Here is a 12,729-nt window from a genome sequence, read left to right as displayed (position 1 = left end):
GAGGAGCAGCACGGCGACGATGCGCAGCAGTAGGCGTTTTAGGTTTTTTTTTTATGTTTTCAAATATGTAAGTTATGTTTCAGTTTTTGTAAATTATGTTTCAGTTTAAAAAAATGATTCGTCCTAAAAAAAATGCGTCGTGCCGCTGGAGCCACCCCCGACCCAAACGGACGCGCGGTCGTTTTCGACCAAAAGAGCCGACGCAAACGGACGCGCGCGGACGCTAAAATGCGTCGCGCCGCTGGAGATGCCCTTAGTTTCTTTCCTCACGCCGAGATGAGAGACGAGATCCCCCGTCCAATGGCGTACAAGTCGGGCCGTGCGCACGTTACGTACTGGGATCGCCGCCGCGCGCCCTGCGCTTTTCTCTCTGTCGATGATCATTCAGATAGTGGGCAGCAGCAGGGCAGGAGAGGAAGAGAGTATTTTCTCTGTCGAGGACTGACTGAGAGAACTCAACAGCCGCTCTGGTCCTCAGGTTCAGAGCACCCAGCAGAAAGGTGCCGTATCGATCTCTAATCTCGCGAGGGGACATCCGTTCGCCGACATCGTGATCCTAACCAAAGATCGCTCGCGGCTGGATAATCCAATCAGTGGCTATGCCAGTCCACTGAACTCGACGTACATACGGTAGAGAGGATCAGCGCGATAGAGGATGGGACGAAGCCTGAGAACGGCATCCTGATCTTGATCTACCGCCCCTGCCTAGCGAGCTAGCGGGCTACTCCTACTGATTTTGTTAGATCACGGTCGTCCACTGTTGCGCGTTTACTTCTGGCGATATGATACATTGATACGACGCGGGTCAGGTCTAGTGCCGTGGTTAGCCATGGATGGTGGCCACATGAGGACCCGAAAGCCTTTCACAGCCGATGCTTTCTTGAGTCATGACCTATGCGAAGCTTCACTTGGAGCGTATCGAGGGTGCGATGATTGATCAGGGAGCAGCGGTGAAGTGACGGATTTTATTTTTATTTTTTTGTGAAAACACGCTCACGCCGGAGTGAAACCGAAGGAATGGAATGGCGCGCTTTTGACATGCCCAGCCCAACTGCTTATCCCAAGTTGGAGTTTAGGCCCTTGTGATGGGCCTCTCTCGGTAGCACATCCCTGAACTAGGACACTGTTTTCCCTCTAACGAAAACATCACTCTGAAAATACGCGTGGCCAAATCAAACGAGACATTTTGTTCTTTTATTAATTCTTTATCGGTTTTCTATTTATATATTAATTAACTAGTCATTATTTGGTTTATTGTTTCTTTTAAAAAAATAATCCTTTTTCATTTTATTTTTTCAATTCATGGGAGTTTCCGGAGGATATCCAACCGCAATGCAAGGAAGGATATCCAACCCCAATGCAACCTAGTCCAGCGCAAAACATGCGGGCACGTTAACACGAACTAAGGGCGTCCAAACACATTGCGACCTAAAGGTAGTGCAGAATATGCACTTGGGGCAAGGCAAAAGATAACCTTAGTGCAACCCTAAGATAGTACAACTACAAGTCTACAATCCATGCACTCAGAGCAATGCAATATTTTATTTTCCATCAAAATATATAACATTATATCTAGTTACAAAGTCCTCGACACATGTTAGAAATGTGCCCCGGAGACAATCATGTGATGACTCTATTTCCAAATGTATTCACATATTTTTTTATTTTCTTGAACATCATTAATGGTATGTAATATCAAGCACACGACTTGGTTTCGAAACTATATATTGTATGAGAAATGTTTTAATTGTCTCTAGTCGATATGGTTACATTTTTTTGAAACAGATAAGGCCACAAAGGGCTTGGAGTTTTATTTCATCGGCGGTGGATGTACAATTACAATAAGGACCAAAGGAAACTTGAAAATTACACTAATGACCTGGAATTTTACATAGCACACTCTAAAAGAGATTGCAGAAACACAATCAAGACGTTTGAACTCGTCGGCGACGAATAGCCTCCAGGCGCAGCCACCTCTGCTCGAACCAGGGACATGGCCACTTGGTCGAGTAGAAGTTGGAGCGGTTGCACCGATGCTGGAGAAGATCTTCCAGTAAAGAAAGAAGAAGCACATACAACTGATGCTGCTGGTGGCGGTGGGATCAACCCTCTGACCACAGATAGCGATGGCAAAAGAACACAGCTGCTTGGTATCCACCGCAGGGAGCAGAAACTCCAAGAGCTCCCGAAGCTAGAGCCAAGACTTGTCCTCCATCAAGCCAGCTCTGCCCTCTCCCTTGCCGGCACAGCTGGTCGAGAGAATGCGGAGAGCTCGAACATGAAAAGAGAGGCGCATGCAACGCTGTTAAGGAGTCTCGCCTCCAGCTTGAGCTATTGCTGGGTCCACCACTGGGGCAGGACACAGTACAACTTCGGCAACCGCACGTTGATGTGTTGCGCTAGTGCACCAAAGCGGGAGAAGAACTCCAGCTAGCTCCAGGACCCGCCCGCTGTCGAGTTGAACTTGTGCTCTCCTTGCATCCACGGTCGGCCACGAACAGAAGACACCACCAAGAAGCAACACCGAGAAGGAAGAAGCCACATACGTTAACCATGGCCTTATTTTCGGATATACCTGGGTAGAAGCCATCATCCATCGACTCCGGATGCCGGAACACGACGAAGAGCATCAACAACCCAAGGTTGCGCCAGATCTGGCCAAGAGAGATCGACACCCTACTCCCTCCTGGTGGCGAACATCCGAAACACGTAATCCTAATATGTACGCACCGGCAGCCTCTCCTCCTACCACTCTGGCCAACAGAGCCGCCGGTGAAGCAGGGGAGATGCCCCGAATGGATGCCGCGGACCCTCAAACCCTAGGAGAAAGCAAGAGCGGAAAGGAGGAGAAGTGAGCCCCGTATCCTTGGGACTTAATCCATGTACTTATGTGAACATATCCTTGTACGAGTCGACCGGTGACTATGTTTCACAAGTCATGGAAATGAAGATGCCAATCAGATAATATTGACTAAGATTATTTTTGAAAGGTAATATTTACTCAAATGGCTGAAATCACCACGTACCGGTTACTTGATGGGCCAGCCAATCGGTGGGAAATCCGGTGTGGACTGAAACATGAGCGCCACTTAGGGTGGTGATAGGGTTCTAAATTGGAAAGTCGTGTACCGCTTCGCTCGTGTCGCTCGCCTCCTCACGCTGAAACTTTCACTAGATTTAGATGTGCGCCTTGGCGCACGACCCCGTAAAATTCGCGCTGATTCATAGTTTGTATGATAAAAAATAAAAATCAGGTGTGATAATACGTTTTTTTTAGGTTTTTACAACACAAAGCCAATAGAATGAAAATAGGACAAAACACACGAAATCACGAAATGTACCACATGCTTATGTACAATCTTTCGCATTGGTAAAAACAACTGGGAAAATACTATTATGCATCTATAAGGATCGATGATAAATTGTCCAAAAACAAGCAGACCTATAAAATGCATCGAAATATATTACGCATAGTGAAGTAGCGGTATAAGTTCAGAGAAAAACACATTGCTTCTCCATGTGTAAGGTCTACATATATACTCCAGTAGTTCTTGTCACTAAACAATTGGGAGTACATGAGAAGCTTAGGTTACTTCCATCACTTTGATATATAGACCGTGGACAAAGCTCAGTAGCATAAACGGTAAGAACCCGAAGAGTGTTCACAATAAGATCCCAGAGGCAAGGAACACACTTGAAGAGCTCGGGCACAAGCTCTCCCGCATTAGTGGATAGTGACCTGATGGGTAAAACACAAAAATCAAGGAATAAGGTTTCATTTAACAAGCATACAAAAACAAATTTTCTAATTTCATTGTACAATAAAATATAATATACTTTAGCAGCAACTTCATGACTAAAGCAAGATGTAAGTAGACGATGCCAACAAAGATATAATGGTATAACCACGAAACCTCCTCGGCAGTAGGGTCCGTTGGTGCAGGGTAACATTATCCCTGGCTGTCAAATAGTTGGCTTTGTGCTCCCTTGAACTTTTGTACATATCCCAGTGGGAGGTCATGCCTGCACTGAAATGAATGCAGTTTATACAGGGTTAGTGCATTCAAAATATTGAGTTTGAAATAAATTGAATTTCATCTATGCAATGTAATGATGGACACACAAACATGTATGCAGTATTGAAACAATAGTGGCGATATTTACAAAAGTTCAGTAGGAAAGTGCATATTATAATCAGAAACCAATGAATTCTGAGTTATTCGGTAAAAGCGCAACAACATATATGAGGTTGCATGTGACTGCCCAAAGCTCGGTTATTTTTCATACATCTACAAATGAACAATATGAGAACGGTTTTTGTTCTTCATTACAGACTCTTTTTATTTGCATGAGACTAATGATGTGACAAATTGTTTTTTCAGCAGATATGAAACAAACTCAAGATAGATTCAACAAAATATGCATAGTAGAATAATCGATATGTAAGATTTATTACTTGCTGCCACAAAAACAAAGTACAAATAACCATCAAAAGAATTGCAAGTAAGCATATCTAAATCAGACGACCACCACGCCACAATACTTCCTGACATTGGCTTTTATAATCATTTACCTATAAATATGGTGTTAAAAGGGGGCCATAGCTCCAGTTTTCTTTCCAGGACGTGCAAATTAAGGAGAAGCTGTGGACTGCCCATTTTACAGTCAAATTATTATTTTCAAGTAAGGAAGGTAAAGAGCAAACAACATCTGCATTTTAAGCAACCAAGTTATCATTTGTACTTAAAAGCAAACAGCACATCAGTACCTTACTACACAGCAAACAACACCCTTGTACTAATCAGACTGACAGGAGGCAAAGAAGAAAAGGTAACCACAGAAAAAAATTTAATAGACTAAGAAAATATACCAAGTGGCTCTCCTTGATTTTCCATCATTATAACTGACAAGCATGGTAATAAAAATCATATGATGTACTCCATCTGGTTCTATTTAATTGAGGCGACGTACGTGCATATGTAGCTAGGCTAGTAGCTCTGCAATGGAGGAGTAACTCACAGATGGGTAGAGGAGAACATTGCGAGTGTGCAAGAGGACGAGGAAGTAGATCAAAGGCGGCTCACTTCGGCTCGAAGTTGCAATGCAACGGCTGACAGTGCTCCTCTCGCCTAGTGCCGCAATAAAAGGGGGCATCCCTGTATAGCAGGACATCCTGCAGCAAGTGCAATGTCAATCTATATACCCACACAGAAAAAATAAGAGAATTGTAGCTATTCTAAAATTCTTAATAGCAGAAAAAACTAAGGGATATACTCCAATAGATATGGACATAGATAGTGATAGGTAATAATTGTGGGAAGAAATAAAACTTAGTTAGAGACAAAAGACAGAGGAGATGCTCTAACGTGCATACATCTACAAATATTTTTCATTGATTTTACAATGAAAATGGCAAGGAAATATTTTTTCAGAGGTGGATGTCCCAGTTCATTCACTTAACTACATCAGCCTTGCAGTACGAAACCATTTTCTATGGAAATTGTCCTAGTTCGTTCACGTAACATTTGCTTTTTTTAGTTGCAAGAGCTTGTTAATTGTTACTTAGAGAACACACACCTTACTGTAGTTTCTCTAATGCGCAACTATGGTTGGTTTTTAAAAGAAACCGCTTGAACATCTTTCTGGTCCTAAATTGATAATACTTCAAGCTATATCAGCAATCTCTTAAGGTCCAAAAACAGCAGAGAAACCTTGAAGCAGAAAAAGGCATGAATTACAGTTTAAGGTTGACATTTATCCACATATAAGCATATAGAGAAGAAAATTATAACAATCGAGTATTACCAATACTAAACCATAGAATTAAAAAGAATAGCAGTATCCTAGTATCCTAATAATAGCAGCAGTAGCCATGGTGAACAAATGGATTTAGCACAAACCAGGCATAAAGCTCCATGTAAGGTGACTATATTATTGATTTTACCGCAAACATGGCAAAAATTAGTAAGAGAGGTAAATAGCGACATACGTCATTGATCAGCTTACCCCTGGCACGAAGAGGTTACCATGTTGGTCAGCGTGCAACTTCGCCTCGCTGCTTCGCCAATAGTTGTTTTCATGTACTGCAATCTGAAATATACATAGTTACATGGATGCTAAGCCCCAAGTGCATCGATCGATGCATACATGTTCAGAAACTTAACACTGGAACAACCACAGAGGAAATACAGAGAACTCAAATGGTAATTAGATGAGGCCTTATGCAGCAAGTGAACCCAGGAAATCATACCTGTGTGGATTTCACTTGCGCAAGATGTTGCTCTGTCATTATACCCCTCGATTCCGGGACTATCATTGTTATAAAATAAACGTAAAACCAACCTGCATGAAGAGAAAACTATATGTCTGATCAGAGATGGAAAAATACTTTTGATAAGATCGATATGATGGTGGGCATCCAAGTGTAAGTGTACAATCTGGGTAAAGAAAAAGTATGATCCAGCAGGCGGGAAACAAATTGATTACTAAAACCAGAACCCAAAAGAATTATTAAATACATACAACAATGCAACATGGTAATGAGTACTACATGTAAAAAAGGAAAATATTTTATTGGGTAACCTTTTCAAGCTCCTCAGGTATATAATAAGTTGCCACCATGCTTTCTCCCGAAAAGAGTGAAAAATCATTGTTGGAACTAAACTATGAACCATTGTTTCCTTTGAAGAAACAACAACGTAGGGCTTATAATTTCAGAGTATAGAAATCCAATTGCTGAAAACATTGCACCCTAATGTGCTGCTGGTGTTTATCAAATAAGTAATATGAGAAGAATATTATACTGCAGGTAGAACACATACCTTGGTGTGCAGTAGAAGGGGCAAGTGTGCTCGAGTTTCCTCGGCGGCCACTGCCTGCATGCTGGCATTGCGCTGCACTGCTGCAAGCTCGCAACAGGCCTCAACATCATAGCGCCACCTAGGAGTTAGGGATGTCTAGAGTGTAGAGTGAAGAGGAGGGTGCAGCTGACATGCATCTGAACCAATAAGAAATAGAACACAAGGAAATACATTATTCCTTTCAGTTTAAACTCTAAAATGACAAAATAGTAATATCTCCTTATGAATCCAGTAAAATGAATAACGGTAAAATGATTGGACCAAACCAACAAATTTTTGTTGTACCTAAGAGAAAGAAGAAATACTCCACTATATGAATGAAATATGATGAGGAGGCCATATTAATACACTATAAGAATACTTGTAAATAGTTATTTTCACAATAAGCACATAGAACTGAAAATCACCACTTCCATGTAGGACTGAAAATCATCACTTCCTTGTACATAAGTTCCACTAAAATTAGGTGGCAAAATCATGCATGAATTTTACTCTTCATAAAAATGATAAATAGAGTAAATCCCAACAAGCATTCATTCAAGCTATCTGTTATCTTGTCTATTTTGTACATTGTTATTAAAATTATTAACAAAGAATTCATACCAAGATGAATAAATCGTCTCAATTCACATAGATCACGAACAAACCATATACATGTGTCTAGGCATATGAGAAGAAAAGGATACCGACATAATTATTCCACCAGATTTATGAACAGAACACGGTGTCTGCTGTGAAAACTGAATAACTAATTCCATACAAACCTAGAAGATTATTGGCATGTCCTCTAAAGTCACTATCACAATAACACTAACATTAGAGGCTACACACATAAACTGGCAAAGCACATCCATGTTATCCTTGTTGTCCCTTACATTGACAAATTTGGAACAATGTGTACTCTATGAATGGCACACACATGTTAGCAACAAAAACAGAAATACGTACGGACCGAAAGATAGAGGTCAGTACCTCAACTTGGGTCACTATCTCCGCTTGGCACATTATTAAATAGGAAGCTACTAACCTGCACCTGGACACCAAAAAACGAAATAAGAAGCCATATTTTCTGAACCAATACATGCAAGAACAAATGAAGGAAAACAAACTAAATTGGTACTAACCTGGAAACTAATAAATCAATGGGAGAAGATGTCCAGGTAAGTTTGGGACTTCCAATCTTGCCTAGCACGCATCATATCGGCTGACCCCTTGCCGCCATGGAGAGCAACCGTGCCTGCGTCGTAACTCTGGCCACTTATACACAACAAGCATCAACTTGGCTTGCAGCATACATCACTTTCTTTTATCTTGTTTAGAATATCTTGGAAATTAAGGGATAAACCCCATCCTTACAAAAAAAATCAAGAAATGCATACACCATTATCTCAGGAAAAGAAAGATACACAAACAGGGTGATAACCAGGAAAGCCAGAGAATACAATCCCAAAAAAAACACAGGTTTTACACAACATGTGAATGAAAAGCAGTCCCACTATCTCCAGGGTCAATAGAAAGTAAAGGGTGCATTTTGAAATGTCTATTATCTTGCCGGTTCACCATATATTAAACACCCCAAAAAACTTCTATAATCCAGATACATGATTAAAAGATATATAAACCAGAGAATGGGGAGTGCCTTATTTAACTGCTGGTACCACACCACACCAGGTACACTAAAGCCAGTACCCATATATAGAAGTAATCATAATCACGTTATCCGTCAATGACATTGTTCACCCATATTTTAAAAATTATACATGGTGATGCTGCGACACTGGAACTTTACTCTATGTGAATAACCTAGAAAATTCCTAGATCTGGCAAAAAGTCACGGGAAAAAACTCATTAAACCTGGCATTATGGTACACAAGTCCATAGAGTTTAAAATGCATAGACAATTGATTATTTTGCAAAGAATTTCTGGCCGGCAATGCAAGCTCGGGGAGAGGAAGGCGGTGGAGGGAAGGGCGCCAAGGTTGGAGGAGCCTCTCCTTGACAGGGATGAGGCTAGTAGCATCTTGAGCTGCATGGAGGAGGCTAAAATCAACACCTACAACTTACCACAACATGCATTTGTCTAGATAAACACATAGCTCACCATCTTTCCGTAGCAGTTTTTTCCCTAAGGCATTTACACAAACACCTTGCCTGGACACCTGCAACCTCACAACAGGGAAGCAAATAAGAAGAAGTTTTAGGAAGGAGATGGGAAGACAAGGTAAATAATATTGCTCCACCTAGGGATGGTGCGTACATGGCGATGAAATCCTCCTTGGGTGCTGCTGGGACATCCCGGGTGCTCCTCCACATCGAGCTCCGCCTCCTCATCCATGGTGTCATGGTTCCCTTTGCCTCTCCAGGCATGGAGAAGACCAGCGGAGGATAAGGGGTGAAGAGAAACTGGAGGGATTTGGGGAGAGATGGAGGAGGGGATTGGGGGAGAGATGAGGGCGGGGATTGGGGAGGAAGCCGACGACAACACTCGCCGGAGACGAGGCCAGCGGCGGCTCGCCGGAGCAAGGGAGGCGGCTGCTGCGGGATTTGGGAGGATTGGGATAGGATTTCGGCGCAAAGGAGGAGATAGAGGAGGACCGGTGGACGTGCAGAGGAGGAGCCGGCAGAGGCACGGAGGAGGAGCCGGCGGAGGCGCACGAGGTAGCGGAGGGGCTGGGAGGTCGCGAGGCGAGGCGGCCGGCGGCGGGGGCCGAGACGTGCGAGGAGGGAGGGAAATAGAGATAGGGTTTGTGCGGCATAGCTGGTTGGCCAGGGACGGTTTTGTCTCACGCGGGCCGGCCGTGCCCAATCGGGCAATGACACGTGGCCCACTGCTGAACACGAAACTGAGCCGCGCGGCCAGCCCTCGCGCGCCGAGTGGCCTAACGTGGATGGCCTCAGAGACCCCCTATGGGGGGCATCGTTTATACCTTTAGATGCTTCTCCACCCGCCGCCATTGTTGCTAGTTTCAACTGGTTTGGTCTCCTACACCCTAGTGTGCTGCTCTTCATCCTTCTGTCTCCGCCCTCTCTTCTAGAGCATGCTGCATTTCTTGTGCTTGTGCTCCCTCTCGTCTGCCCGTGGTTGCCTCGCAGAACCCGGTCGCCCCGGAGACACACTGGTGGAAAAAGGGCCTTTGGTCGCGGTTCACAACTGCCATTAGTCGCGGTTGCGCAACCGCGACCAAATGAGCGCGACTAAAGGCCCCCCCTTTAGTCGCGGTTGCTTACGAACCACGACTAAAGGCCCGTCCACGTGGGCGCCAGGCGACCGTCGGGACGGAGGACCTTTAGTCGCGGTTCTTCTGGCCAACCGCGACTAAAGGCCGCCGCAGGTTTAGGGTTTTAGGCCCCCCCTAAACCTGCCCCCCCTAAACATATTTTCTGTTTAATTTGTATATTGTTTTATTTCTTTTGTGCTTTATTGTAATTTTGAAGGAGTTTCACATATTCTACGGTACTACATATATACATGCATATGAATGTACAATTTCAAACAAATTTGAAATTAGAACCAAAAAGAATTCAAGAGGAATATACAATATATATTCAATATCATCGGATGACCATATACAAGTTTGAACAAGTTTCCATACATAATTTAATGCATGTATAGTTCTACGTCCTCGCAATGGTGTTCTCCTTTAGGATCGAGGACTTCCCTCCTGAACCATCCAGCTAGTTCCTCTTGAAGTGGTCGGAAGCGAGCTTCTGGACTAAGCATCATCCGGAGGTTATTCCTCTGAGCATTGAGATCACTCGGAACGCGCTCAGAGGTGTATCTCCGGATCATCTCACAGACATAGTATCCACACAGATTGGTTCCCGGTGGCTGCATATCGCCACCATTCTTAGCCTTTGACCGCATGAAATTTAGCTCTTTTTTGAATTCACCGACCTTTGTATCTGCGAACCGTCTCCAAACCCTACGAGGCAAAGAAAATTAAATGAACAAGAGAGTTATTAGTTAATTACTTGAAGCTTAATTAGGAAATGAACGAAATAGGCCGATCGATATAGAGCGCAAATGAATGAAAACAATTACTTTTGAATCATTTGTCTCATGTCGGCCCACTCCGCCTTATCCATATTCAGAGAGTCGTGGACGATACATTCTGATTTGTCAACTTTAATTACTAGCAGAATCCAGTGGAACCTGCGGACACGATACATGCACGATGCGTCATGCATAACTCATCGATTAGCCGGCCACATACCATGCATGGAGTAAACAAAAGAGAATGTGCTCAAGACATAAACACTCACCCAAAATGGTAAGGAAATAGAATATCACTTTTGAGTTCCTGCTTTTCAAGAAACTGCCACAGGTCTTTCTCCACGTCGGCGGGGTGATGCTTTAACGTATATCCATTAACGATATGTGGGTCAATGAACCCAACATCATGGATGCTCCTTACTCTGCATTCCTTAATCTTCAATCTGCATGTATAATAGTGGACACAACAATATAGTTAGGACATATATATATATATAGTGCAGGCAATATGAACGAGATGGGGTAGAAATAAATCACTTACAGAACGTAGCAACTGATGATAGATTTGTCGAGCTCGCGCAGATTGAAAAGCTGGAACAATTCACTCAGATGAATTTGTACATAGTATTGTTTGAAGTGATGCTCATATCCAACTTCCGCAAAATATAATCTTTGGCGTTTTTATGTTTTATGTAACCCTTGTACCAGTTCAGCAGACCTTTCATTTGTGGAGGTAGATCCTCTTCTGCGCAGCTCGATGAGAGGCCCATTCTTCACATATGTAAGTACTACCTCCTTCACCGGCGCCTCATCAAGGCCTAACAGTTCACGAAGAGTAATACCTAAGTTGGCCGCTTGTTCTACGGCACTCGTTACGGTCAATCCTGTCTTTGCCGCAGCTTCTATGATTTCGGGGGCATCCGGACCGGCGGCTGTCACTATAAGCGGGGCAATCGATTGTTTACTTTGTTCCCCGAGCTGGGCAACAACTCGTTTCCCGCTTTGTGCACTTTGTAATTCCGCTTTATCGGCCTCCTCTTTCTTCTCCTTGAACATGCGTGCCTGATTCTTTAGTTCACGTGCATAGTCGTCAGGCAGATTCTTCGCGGCTTGGGACGGTGTGTTCAAAAATGACTTAGCCCACTTCTTTTGCTCATCAGAAAATACTGGCTTGGGCTCGGGCTCTCTTTTCTTCTTGCAGCCCGCCTTCCATTTCTCTAAATCAGCAGTCGCGGCCGCCTCGACTTCCTCGGCACTACGTTCCCAAGGCCTCGTGGGGAGAGGCTTCAATGATGGCTCCGGTACCTTTGTTTTTTTAGGTACGTAAGGGTCCGGGTTAATAATCTAGGACTGCTGCTTCTGCTTCTTCGCCGGAGGTGGATTGGGGGGCGGCGTCTGCTTACCCGCCCGGGGCGGACTAGGGGGCGGCGGCTGCTTACCCGCCGGAGGTGAATTGGGGGGCGGCGTCGGCTGACGTGAAGGAGGTGTAGGTGAAGCACCACCACCACCACCACCACCGCCGCCACCACCACCACCGTAGGGGGGTGGACTTGTTGGCGCCTCGCCTGGAAACTCGATAAACTTCTTCTGCCATAGAATGAACTGGCGCTTGACATCTCCAAGTCTTGTCGCCCCTTCAGGTGTAGCAATGTCAATGTCCAGGTCCTCAAACCCTTGGACTATGTCCTCCACCGTGACACGAGCATAGCCATCTTGAATGGGGTTGTTGTGGTGGAGTGCTCCAGGTGGTAAAGCACTGCCGATGGCTACCTTCATGGACATGTTCCCGATAGGATAATACAGATGACATGCTTTCATCTCCTTTATATCATCCACGGGGTAGCGAGGAGGCTCCGGTGCAGTAATTTCGACCAC

The 12,729-nt window shown here is 44.1% G+C and overlaps 2 long non-coding RNA genes across 2 annotated transcripts; both read right to left on the bottom strand.

Annotated features, from left to right (window-relative positions):
- Positions 1-3,489: 3,489 nt before the first annotated feature.
- Positions 3,490-6,344, bottom strand: LOC127296690 (uncharacterized). The gene is made up of 5 exons (XR_011746290.1): positions 6,251-6,344; positions 6,007-6,090; positions 5,020-5,173; positions 3,915-4,028; positions 3,490-3,739 (listed from the first exon to the last, which is right to left on the bottom strand). It is a non-coding gene; the product is annotated as an uncharacterized lncRNA (long non-coding RNA).
- A 259-nt stretch (positions 6,345-6,603) lies between these two features.
- LOC139831894 (uncharacterized) lies at positions 6,604-8,878 on the bottom strand. The gene is made up of 3 exons (XR_011746278.1): positions 7,985-8,878; positions 7,833-7,893; positions 6,604-6,997 (listed from the first exon to the last, which is right to left on the bottom strand). It is a non-coding gene; the product is annotated as an uncharacterized lncRNA (long non-coding RNA).
- Positions 8,879-12,729: the final 3,851 nt, after the last annotated feature.

This window comes from Lolium perenne, chromosome 1 (genome assembly GCF_019359855.2).
Source record: "Lolium perenne isolate Kyuss_39 chromosome 1, Kyuss_2.0, whole genome shotgun sequence".
Lineage (NCBI taxonomy): Eukaryota > Viridiplantae > Streptophyta > Magnoliopsida > Poales > Poaceae > Lolium > Lolium perenne.
This window is presented reverse-complemented; position numbering and strand designations above follow the sequence as displayed.